This window comes from Nelumbo nucifera, chromosome 3, assembly GCF_055504915.1.
Source record: "Nelumbo nucifera cultivar China Antique chromosome 3, China Antique-T2T, whole genome shotgun sequence".
In the NCBI taxonomy this organism is placed as follows: Eukaryota; Viridiplantae; Streptophyta; class Magnoliopsida; order Proteales; family Nelumbonaceae; genus Nelumbo; species Nelumbo nucifera.
In genome coordinates this window covers 22,848,136-22,860,490 of record NC_142651.1, presented here as the reverse complement: position 1 = coordinate 22,860,490, position 12,355 = coordinate 22,848,136, and the positions used below count along the sequence as shown (strand labels likewise).

Here is a 12,355-nt window from a genome sequence, read left to right as displayed (position 1 = left end):
AGGCCTCCAAGCCCCAGAACCCCCCTAATAGCCAGGCCTCGTCCCCAAGCCGAAGAGAGAAAAAAATCATCCCCGCCTCGTAGCTCGCAAGGGGGTCGGGAACCTCACCCGCGAGATCGGCACCTCGGCGCTCCAAGCCCGAGTTCCCACTCACGGAAAACCAATTCGGCGCACTAGCAGCAGCAGCAGACTACCAGCATTCCGGGCCCATCGAGCTCGGCAACACGGAGGCCAACAGCGCAAGTACAAGGCCCACTCAACAGCGAAGGTGCTGGCGAAGTCGCCGAACCGCCACCCGTGTCCTGTCAGAGCTCAGAGGCAAAGAAGAGAAGAGCTCGGACGAGGTAAGAGCTGCCCCGATTCTCTCAGTTCCCTCCCCCCTTGCCTCAGAACTCCTGGCGGGCCCCTTGCCCAGAGATTTCAAGCTCCCACCTCTGGATAAGTATGGCGGGTCCTTCGACCCCAACGACCACGTTCACGCTTTCCAGTCCCAAATGCACCTCGCCAGGGCCAGCGAATCATGCATGTGCATGGCCTTCACCACCACCCTCAGGGGGGTAGCCTGCACTTGGTACAGGAACCTGACCCCCGGGTCGATAAAGTGCTGGGCTCAGTTCGTGCAGGTCTTCACCGCACACTTTGTCACCAGCAAACGGTGCCCCAGAGCAAAGGAAAGCATCTTCGGAGTAGTCCAAAGGGAAGGAGAATCCATATGGGGCTACATCAAGCGATTCAACGAAGCATGCTTGCAGATACCGCGGTTAGACCCCGTGGTGCAGCTCGCGGCGGCAAAAAGAGGGGTAACGCACAAAGAATTCAAATGGCACATGGTAGCTAACCAGCCAGCAACCGTGGCCGAATTCCTCAAGCTCGCGGACAAGTTCATGAGGACAGAGGAAGAAATCAACCAACGAAGCGAGGGCGGGAACGAGAAAAGAAAGAGGAAAGGCGAGCCCTCTAACCCAGTTGACCGGAAGAACCCAGCCCGAGAGCCGAAGCCGAACCAGTCGTTCCAAGCTCCCCTAGCAGTTCGGACGGATTACATGCCACTGAACACAAGGCGGACCGAGATCTTAATGACGATCAAGGACGCCTCATACGTGAAGTGGCCACCTTGCCTAAAGGGAAATCCGAACGAAAGAAATAAGAATTTGTATTGTAGTTTCCATAGAGACCATGGTCATAGTACCGAGCAGTGTAATAATCTCCGGGACGAGATAGAGGGGCTCATCCGTCACGGATACTTGAGAAACTTTGTACAGCACAACAATAATAACAATAAGGCAGATCGGCCAGGGGAGCACGAAAAGGATGCCCCCGAATCTAGCAGCAGACCTGCCGAACCATTGCAGCGACAGCCTCCGGTGGAGAGGCCAGTTCGGTGAACCATCTATTTAATTGTGGGAGGTTCGATGGTAGCAGGGTGTACCTCGGCGGCAGCCCAGACTTTAGTTCGCGAAGCAGCCCTCGAGGAGCGGAACCCTCCAAAGAGACCAAAGACCGAAGAACCAATCTTCTTCACGGAGGACGACGCGCGAGGGGTCCACTACCCCCACGATGACGCGCTTGTCATTAAACTAAGGATCAGCGACTTCGAGGTCAGACACATACTCGTAGACTCGGGCAGCTCGGCAGACATCCTCTTCAAATCAACATTTGACCAGCTACAGCTACAGAGGAGCGAACTGAAAACCGCGAACACTCCCCTGGTGGGTTTCAGCGGAGAGGAAGTCAGGCCCCTCGGAAAAATAACAGTACCTGTGGAAGTCGGCACATGGCCTTGTGCGGTAAGACTCAACCATGATTTCCTAGTGGTCGCGACCCCCTCCCCATACAATTACATAATAGGACGGCTGATCACGCATATCCTACGGGTGGTGGTCTCCACATACTATTTGGCCATGAAGTTCCCTACGGACTTCGGTGTGGGGGTAGCGTGGGGCAACCAGCTCGAGTCCCGCAAGTGTTATGTTGCCGCCCTTTAGGGAAAAACCAAGGCAGCCGACGACCTCGAACAGGAGCGGCCTGCGGAACGAGGCGAGGAACGAGCTTTGCCCACAGAGGAAACAGTCGCAATCCCGACTTCGGCTACGGACCCAACTCGCACACTCCAAATCCGTGCTTCCGTCGAGGAACCCCTACAAATCGAACTGGTGAATTTTTTACTTCAAAATTTAGATATTTTTGCACGGTCCACAGCCAACATGCCCGGTATTGACCCTGGCCTTATAACTCACAAATTTAACACTGACCCTGTAGTCAGACCCGTTAGACAGAAGAAACGCAACTTAGCCCCAGAACGCTGGAGGGCGGTCGACGAGGAGGTCGAGAAGCTCCTCGCAGTAGACTTCATAAGGGAAGTCCATTACCCGAGCTGGGTGGCCAACCCTGTGCTGGTAAAAAAGGCGAACGGCAAGTGGCGCATGTGCGTTGACTACACCGACCTGAACCGAGCTTGCCCGAAATATTGCTTCCCCCTCCCCAGAATTGACCGCCTAGTGGACGCGACCTCGGGACATGAGTTACTAAGCTTCCTGGACGCCTACTCAGGTTACAACCAAATCCAGATGGATCAGTCCGATGAGGAAAAAACCAGCTTCATAACCGAGTTCGGCCTGTACTGTTACAAGGTCATGACCTTCGGACTAAAAAATGCCGGGCGACCTTCCAAAGACTTGTAAATAGGCTGTTTCGGCCCCTGATTGGCACGAAGATAGAGTTTTATGTAGACGACATGGTCGTCAAGACACAGTTTTCACAAGAATTAATACAAGACTTAGATTCTGTCTTCCAAATCCTGCGCCAGTTTAGCATGAAATTGAACCCCAACAAATGTGTCTTTGGCGTCACCTCGGGCAAATTCCTAGGCTACATTGTCAATCGGCGCGGTATTGAGGCCAGCCCGGACAAGATAAAAGCCATCCTAGATATGAGACCACCTCGGAAAGTAAAAGAAGTTCAGAGGCTAAACGGTCGCATAGCCGCTCTAAGCCGCTTCATGTCCAAGTCAGCAGACCGCTGCCTACCTTTCTTCAAAGCAATCAAAGGCAAAGGGTTCGAGTGGACCCAAGACTGCCAGCTCGCGTTTGACGAGCTAAAAGGTTACCTCGCCAGTGTGCCAACCTTAGCCCGGCCCGAGGAGGGCGAGGTCTTAGAGCTGTACCTCTCGGCAAGCGACGAGGTGGTCAGTTCAGTACTAATAAAGGAAACAGACCGGGTCCAGCGACCCATATATTATGTTAGTAAAATTTTGTAGGGAGCAGAGACAAGGTACCCGCAGATAGAAAAGGTAGCATACGCACTGGTGGTAGCAGCTTAGAGAATCCGCCCGTACTTCCTGGCTCACACCGTTATCGTCCTGACCGACAAAACTCTGAGACAAGTTTTACTCAAACCCGAGGTTTCCGGTCGACTAACGAAATGGGCCATCGAACTCAGCAAGTACGACCTCCAGTACAAACCAAGAACTGCTGTTAAGGCCCTAGCCTTGGCAGATTTTATCGCAAAATGCACGTTTAGCCCCGAAGCCCCTTAGGTGGTCGAGCCCGAGATCCCTGTTCGGGCGAGCTCGGAGCTCCCAAACCAATTGAGTCCGAACCCCGTGAAATAGCAACCAGCATAGCATCTCGCCTGGTTAGACCAAGCGCGAACTGGGATGAGGAGCCCTGGATCCTTCACGTAGATGGCTCCTCGAACTAGCAGGGCAGCGGGGCTGGAATAGTGCTACGCGGCCCGAGCGGAACAAGGTTGGAATACGCACTATGCTTAGAGTTCGCGACATCCAACAATGAGGCGGAGTATTAGGCACTGATAGCCGGGCTGAACCTAGTGCACAAGGTCGGAGCAAAGCACGTAGTTATCTGTAGTGATTCCCAGCTCGTGGTCAACCAAGTTACAGGTGAATACGAAGCGCGCGAGCTCACAATGATTGCATACTTGGCAAAAGTGAAGGAGACTCTGCTCAACTCCAGTCACACTTCATCAAGCAAATCCCGAGGTCAAAGAACTCTGATGCCGACGCCCTGTCCCGATTAGCTAGCACAAGCCACAGCGCCATGAGAACCGTGTACGTAGAGGACTTACCTCGGCCCAGCATTCTCAGTGGGGCAGAAGAGGTCGCTCCCGTCTCTGAAGCAGAGCCGAGCTGGATCGACCCACTTGCGAGCTTCCTGCTAGACGGAACCCTCCCCGCGAACCGCAATGCAGCCAAGAGGGTGCAGCGCCAGGCAGCCAAATACGTCATAATAGACGAACGGTTGTACCGACGATCCTACACGCTCCCCTACCTGCGATGCTTGCGCCTTGCCGAAGCCGAGCTCGTACTCCGCGACACTCATGAAGGCTTGTGCGGCGGACACCTGGGGGCAGAGCCCTCGCCCAAAAAGCACTTCGACAAGGATACTACTGGCCAACGATGAAGACAGAGGCCATCGAGCTCGTCAGAAAATGCGACAAGTGTCAGAAGCATGCCAATATCCACCATCAGCCCGCTGCCGACCTCAAATACCTCACCAGTCCATGGCCCTTCGCCCAATGGGGCATCGACCTTCTGGGGCCATTCCCACCAGCGACAGGCGGGAGAAAATTCCTACTGGTGGCAGTAGATTACTTCACAAAGTGGATAGTAGCTGAACCTCTAGCAATAGTTACAGCCCGAAACATACAGAACTTCTTTTGGAAGAACATAGTATGTCGCTTCGGGCTACCTCGGGTACTAATATCCGACAACGGCAAACAGTTCGAGGATATCAAGTTCCAAGAATGGTGCCAAAGTATGGGAATTAGTCAGAACTTCATGTCGGTCGCACACCCGCAGGCAAATGGCCAAACAGAAGTAATGAACAGAGCCATCCTCCGCGGACTGAAAGCACGACTAGACCGAGATAAAGGGTTGTGGGCGGACGAGCTACCAAGTGTTCTATGGGCTCACCGAACCACGGAAAAAACCGCCACAGGAGAGACCCCCTTTAACCTCACCTACGGCACCGAGGCGGTAATCCCGGCAGAAATCAAAGTACCTACGCTGCGACTAGAAGCATACGACGATGAGACAAACGAAGACGAGTTACGCACCAACCTCAACCTACTGGACAAGGTGAGAGACCTCGCACACATCCGAAATGCGGCCTACCAGCAACTGGTAGCTCGGTATTATAACGCGCGAGTAAAGAAGAGGAAGTTCCGCGTCGGTGACCTAGTTCTCCGTAAGGTCATGGTGCCCGAACCCGGCATAGGGAAACTTGGACCAAATTGGGAAGGACCCTACAGAGTAAAAAAGCACTCGGGGGGGCATACGAGCTCGAAACCCTAGAGGGAAAACAAGTACCCCGAGCATGGAACATTGTCAACCTAAGGCGATACTACCTATAGACCGCCAAGCAAAGTGGGTAAAATCACCACCAAAGCCTACGGGCTAGGATGCCGAGCTAACGAAGGAATCTCGGCACAAGCAAGCAAAGAAAACAGTCCGCGCGAGTGCGGTTAACTCAGGTAGAAAACAGACCGGACGAATAGCCAGTTCGGCAAATACATGAAGTTCGGCAAATATGCTCAGTTCGGGAGAGAATGTTCAGTTCAGGAGAGAATAACCAGCACTTAAACAAATCATTTCCATTCCAAAAAGTAGGGCAGTACAAAAAAAAAAAAAATTACAAGGCAGGAGCTATTTTATCATTGTCAGAAGGCACTTTGACAAAACCCGAAGGCCCCGCCTCGCCCTCGGAGTCTGGCTCGGCGTCAGCAACATAAGCCCTCTCTTGAGTTATGCGCGAAGTGGATATGGCGCTAACATCGGGCTCGGGGTACGTATTCCGGATCATCCACCGGCTTAGTTTAAAACCCCTCCTATATGAATCCACCATCAAATCATCAAAACCCAGCGAAGCGATGTACTCTTCGACGGCCTTCTTCTTGGCATCTTCGATACCTTGGGAAAAGATCTGCGTCCTCTCCCTGATGTTCTCCTGAAGATACTCGACTTGATGCTGCAGATCCAGCCTCAAGTCCGCCATGTGCTTCACCACCACTCCCATGGCCTCGGCATCTCTCTAAGACCTCGCCTGCCTGATCCGAGAAAAACGAGTAGTCTCTTCAGCGGCACGAGCAGTCTCTTCAGCAGCTTCCTCGGCAGCACGACGAGCCTCTTCGGCAGCTCGCGCCTGCCTCGAGCTCCTCTCCACCTGAGCCGCCAAGGCATGAATGGAAGAATTCACCTACCAAAAGAGACCGAATGATCAAAAAGGACCAACAAAACAAAAGCCAAAGAACTCTAAAAAAGGAGAACACTTACCACCATGGCATGGGTAACAGCACGGCAGGCCACTTGATGCAGAGGGAGATTAGTCCACGCCGCGATCTCCTCGGGGAAAATAGCCTCTTTACTCTTTTGAAGAGCATGGGTCGGCGTCAACACGCTCCTGAAATCCCCCGGGGCCCCCGAGCCCGAGGGACCAGCTCGCGTATGAGCAGACCCGGAGTAAGCAGGAGCACCGGAGTATGTAGGAGCCCCTGTGTATGTAGTCTCAGCATAAGGGCCCCCTGCCGGCTCCTGCATCGGAGGGACCATCTCGGGCCCCCAGGGCAGATCTTCTGGCTGGTAGTCCGGCACCTCTGGCTTCGCATCCTGAGGCACCTCGGCGCGAGTTCGCTTGGCAACCCGCTTTCTCCTCTTCATACCTTGAAACAAGTGCCCACCTCGGGTCCCTCGCGAATCCATCACACCTACGAAAAGAAGTTCACCATCAGTAAAAAGCAAGAAAGACAGCAAGATAAGAGTCTCTAAGTAAAGAACCTACCCGAGCTCAGGCCGGCCGCAATGTGCTTGGCCTCCGTCAGATACTGTTCACACTTCAGCCCAAGCCGCGCCCATTGCCGGAGGCCCTTCGCCGTCTCCTTGTCAAGCGTAACCCCGGAGTCGGGAGCGGCCATCCCCCACCCAGTCTGAAAAGGCCACCCCAGCACACTTCGCACCCTGAAATAGTCCCGCTTCCATGCTGGGACCTTGTTGGGGAGCTCGTGTAAAAGCTTAAAACCCGGGCGAGGAGACAGGTAGTAAGCCCGCCTGCGCCCAAGGAGAGGACCCGCTTGCTTCTTAAGCATCAAGATTGAAGAAAAAATCTCCAAGTCCAACGGAAAGCTCTCATCATAGAAAAGGGTGATTGTCCCCACCAAGTTCCGAATGGAGTTCGGGTGAAGCTGGCCTACTGTCACGCCGAAGTGGTTCAAGACTTCGACGAAGAGGGGGTGGAAAGGCAATCGCAGCCCCGCGGCGAGCTGCTCCCGGAATATTACGATCTCATCAGGACTGTGTTCCCAAGGAAAGCCACCCGAAGGTATAAAATAAGCATACTCCCCGGGCAAGTTATAGTAAGTAATGAGGGATTGGAGCCCCTCGGGCGTCATGGTCGAAGGGCCGAACTTGTCTAACATCCAACCCCGGCGAGAGGTGGACGCCAAACTACCTAAAGCGCCACGGCCTACAGGCTTGAACTCTTCGTCGAGCTCCACCTCCAGCTCGCTAAGGCTATCGGGGGATGCAACTTGGTTCGTAGAACCTGCATCAGGCATCAGACTTGTTGAAATGGCTATCTGAGCCATCCGAGCTAGACATTGTGAGTGACAAGACCCAGGAAAGTACTCACCTGAACGAAAGTTGTAGACCACAGGAGCTCGGACGAACGGAAGACCTTGAGCGCGAACTGAAAAAACCTGGACGCGAACTGGATGCGAGCTGAAACTCAGACGCGAGCTCGAGAGAAATACAAAAGCGACAACAACCGGGGTCCCCCCCCCCCCCCCGCTATTTATGCTCACAGTGACCAAAAGGCAACGACTCAGATCAAAGCCAATCCGACGGCCTACGGCCGCCCTGACTGTGCGTCCCCCGAGACCGAGACGTGATTGGCGCACGTCTTTCTGAAACTGACAGCACCGGCGCACATCTTTTCGAAACTGACGGAACGCCAGCGCACGTCTCCTCAGAAATAACGGCAGCGGCACGTTTTTTTTTCAAATTTGAAAAAACGCCCGCTTTTGCGCCCCAAGTGGCGCGCCTTTTTTTTTGAAATTTCGAAGCAATGCGCGCGCCGCCACATCTATCAGCATTTAGACAGGTCGACGCGCTACCCGCATAAATGGACACTCGAAGAAACCCAAGAAACCCTTACAATGCACCTCGCGCCAGCAGAACCAAGATTCAAAGTGCAGGACAAATCTACTTGACACCTTGCGAACTCCCCGCACCAGGGCAAGACCCTTGGCTCGAGGAGTGGGGGGCAATTGATGAAGGAAAATTTGGCCTGTCCTCGCAAGTCACGGCATGTGGCAAAAAAGGCAAGTAGCTCGACACTTAAAACAGCATATCGAGGGTACAAACGCCAAAGGGAAGGGACCAATAGGTCCGAACTCCCTAGCAAGGGGCCCAAACTCCTTACTTAGAGCCCGAAATCCCTGCAAGGTGCCCGAGCTCCCTACTTAGTGCCCGAACTACCTGCAAGGTGCCCAAGCTCCCTACTTAGTGATCGAACTCCCTATAGGGTGCCCGAACTCCCTAGTTAGTGGTCGAGCTCCCTGTGAGGAGCCCGAACTCTCCCTTTGACCCCGAGTCACACAAAGCAAAGACCCGAACTGACCCGTCCTATGACAGTTCGGGGCCCCCCTTATCCGAACTCAAGACTTCACGCACCGCTCCAGGCACTTCGCTTCCGGAGCATTGAACTGGACGAACCACGCCGTACCTGGCACCGAAGGAGTCCGTATCCAAGGGCGGCGCACCTGACTGACTTGGGATCTGACGCTTGACGGCCGCATTTCAAACAGCCACCTGCCACCGTCACCTGTCACCACTGCCCCCAGTTATAGAGACGGCTCCGACAAAAGGAGCAGTGACGGTTCTGCCCCAGCAGAGGCAATGACGCCCGAACTGGCAGAAGCACGGAAATACTCATTCCCGACCTTACAGGAGTCTAGGAGTGAGTGCACGAGGTGGTTATAAAAGGCTCTCCACCCCCAAAGATGAGGTATGCAAAAACTTTGCGCTATCTGGTTTATCTTGCCTTTGAAGGATTCTAACTTAAGCTTCGGAGCCTTTACACCGGGTTCTCCCCGGAGCTTCTTCATCTCCTCCGTTTCAGGTTCTCTGCTACTCGGTTTAGAGGCAAGATCGCTGACAACTAAGACCAGCCGGATTGCGCATCATCAGGTAGTATTTATTGCTGATTAAGCGTTGAGTAAGTGCTCTAGGGCAATATTGTATTTGGCACCGATATTGCCAACTAAAATGTTTATACTCAATATGGCACTTCAATAAGAATAAACTTGGAATTCAGCCTGCAAATATGGACTTGTGAAGACACTTTGGGTCGGTATGTGGTTCGGGTATATTATTTGCCTTTTTATGGGTTTGGAGCAAGACAAGCTAGGTCCTCTTCTGTATTTTCTTCCCATCCACTTGTTATTAATTAATAGAGAAATTGTCTAAAACTCACCATGAGTTTTCACTATTTCTCTTAAACTCAGCACAACTTTTCTGAGTTTTATTTTCCAAACTAACATTTCGTTAGTGCACCGTTAATGTTTTTAACAAAAATGACCATGTCAACATAAATAACAATTTGCATGACCAAACTACCCTTGAATGGCAAGTTAGAGGAAGAAGGTCATTTAGGTTAGGGTTAGACCAAAACTCTCTCTCTCTCTCTCTCTCTCTCTCACTCACTCAAATATGGCCGTCGTACCACCTTCTCTTGCATAGATCTTAAAGGTAGTCACTGCATCACCCTCTCTCTTGTTCAGATCTTGCTGCTGTCGTAGCACCTTCTCTCTCGCTCAAATCTTGAAGATAGCCATTGCACCACTCTCTCTCTATATCTATCTATCTATCTATTTATCTATCTATCTATCTATCTATCTATTTATCTCATTTGAAGGTTGTTGCTGCACAGATCTACCGTTTGAAGATTTGAAAGAAGGTATAAGAAATTTAAAGATTTTTTATGCTTTGAAACATTTGCAATGTATTCTTTTGATGTGGGATGTAAATCCTCATCAAGGTTTCTACAAATTTATGCAAAAAAAATGGTAAATTACAAAGATCACCCTGTACTATGACCATGAGACAAAGACCCCCTTGACCGTTAAGTCAAATGATGAAATACATTAAATTATCAAAATACCCCACTAAACTTTTTCTATTTTCTTTTTTTGCCCATTTTCTCTTAAAACCTATTTAACCTATTGTTTTTCCTTTCTTCTCTTCTTTCCCCCTCCCTCACTGTCCTCTCTCATTCTTTCTCTCTCCCAACTCTCCGAAATGAAAGGATGAAGGAAACCCATTTCTCATCTTCCCTTTCTTCTCTTCTTCGTCTTCAATCTCGTCTCTATAGTCTTCGCCAACGATGCCGCGATCATGGAAACTACAATGCTTGATAGCCCAACAACAGATGTCTGCCCATATCACCGAGAAGATCGCCCAACTTCAAGCTCTTAGGGAATGGGGATAGCATTCCTAGGTGAGGGAGAAGATTTGTGTAAAACGAATCTCAGTTTTTTTCACTTATCTTTCTCATTTAGTTCGAACGTTAGAACAAAAATAGTATTTGTTTCCTGAACATACAAATTATAAGAAATTTTATAGGTAAACAAATTAGGTGCATTGAAAAATAATTCTTGAAAGCTTGTTACCGAGTTATGGCTTTCTGACTCGGTGAATCCCCTGCTCGACGAAAACTGAAACGGTCGGAAAGAAAGCCGGAAAAGGCGATACTATTTTTTTTTTTGTATTGTTTTTCAGTCTTGTTGGATTGATACTAGCTTTGAAATCAATCGTCGCTTTGGCCGAGTGGTTAAGGAGTGTGCCTACTAAGTACATGGGGTTTCCCCCGCGAGAGTTTGAATCTCTCAGGCGACGTTTGGAATTTTTGTTGCTCTCTTCACTGGTTGGAAATGAAACCATTGGCTACTGTTTCCGATTTCCCCTCTCGGCAAAGCTTGCTACCATTTCCGATGACTGGTTTCGGTCGAAAGTTGCAGCAGCACTGTGAGAGACGTTTGGAATTTTTTCTGCTCTCTTTGCCGGTTGGAAATGAAATCATTGGCTACCGTTTTTCAGCCGGAAGTCGCAGCAACACTGTCTCTGCTTCATCTCAATCCACCTTTTTACCTTTGCCAATGATTGCTTGCCATTGGCAAAGGTCAGTTATACAGCATGGCATGAAACTTCCATCAGCAAAGGATGAAGTTGCAGGTCAGTTATACAGCAAAGGCATGAAACTGGTTTCAGCCAGAAGTTGCAACATCACCGTCTCTGCTTGATCTCAATCCACCTCTTTACCTTTGCCGGTGACTGCCTGCCAACTGGTTTGGCTGGGCTGATGCCACCAGCGATACAGATGGCATCGCTTGCAGGGGGTTTGGGCACATGATGTCACCGATGATTTCCTGCCAACTGGTTTCGGCCAGGCGAGTTCCACCAGCGACACAGGCGCCACTGCTTGCAAGGGGTTTTGGCGCGTGATGCTCTGATGAAATTGGGGAAGATGAATAGTGTTTTTCTTACTACAAGCGTAGTACGGGGGTTAAAAAATGTTGCAACGGTGGATTTCAACGGAAAGTTAACAGAAGGGGTTTTTTGTTTCATAGGCATAATACAAGGGGTTTTTTTTTGCAAAACAAAGTATAGGGGGATCTTTGTAATTTACCCTATTTTTGTAAATTTTTATCTAATTGACTGAAATATTTTTTGAAACTTTGTTGCAATAATCTTCGGATTCAATGTCTAATTTTTGTTTTTTTTGAAAATTTTTATCATTTTATTAATTTGTTTGTAATTTTTTATTTTTTCCAAAATATGTAATTTAAAAAAATATCATTTTTTTTTAATTTTTGCTTTTTTAGTTGATATTTTTAATTTCATTTTATGCAATTTTGTGTAGGTTTTTATTATCTTTTTGAAAAAATTATCGCTTTCTTGTGTTTTTTATAATTTTTACCTTTTCCTATAATATATAATTTTTTTAATTTTTATCATTTTATGTATATTTGCAATATCTGTTTTTATCCAATCTTTATATTTTTTGAGTTTTTTTGTCTCTTTCAGTTTTCAATTTTCTTGTTTTTTTTTGCATCTTTAGTGTTTTTTTATAATGTCCAATGTTTTGTTATAATTTCTGTTTTTCTAAATTTTTCTATTTTCTACAATCTATAATTTTTTTCTGATTTTTTTGTTATTTATTTGCAATTTCTGTGTTTTTCTATAATTTTAGGTGTTTTTTCTACAATTTTTATTTTCTGATTTTATTTTTCAATTTCTATATTTTTTGTCATTTCTGTGTTTTTATGTATTTTATATTTGAAAATA

At 49.2% G+C, this 12,355-nt stretch overlaps 1 non-coding gene across 1 annotated transcript; it reads left to right on the top strand.

The window, feature by feature from the left end:
* Positions 1-10,823: 10,823 nt before the first annotated feature.
* Positions 10,824-10,906, top strand: TRNAS-ACU (transfer RNA serine (anticodon ACU)). Its single transcript has one exon. It is a non-coding gene; the product is annotated as a tRNA-Ser (tRNA).
* Positions 10,907-12,355: the final 1,449 nt, after the last annotated feature.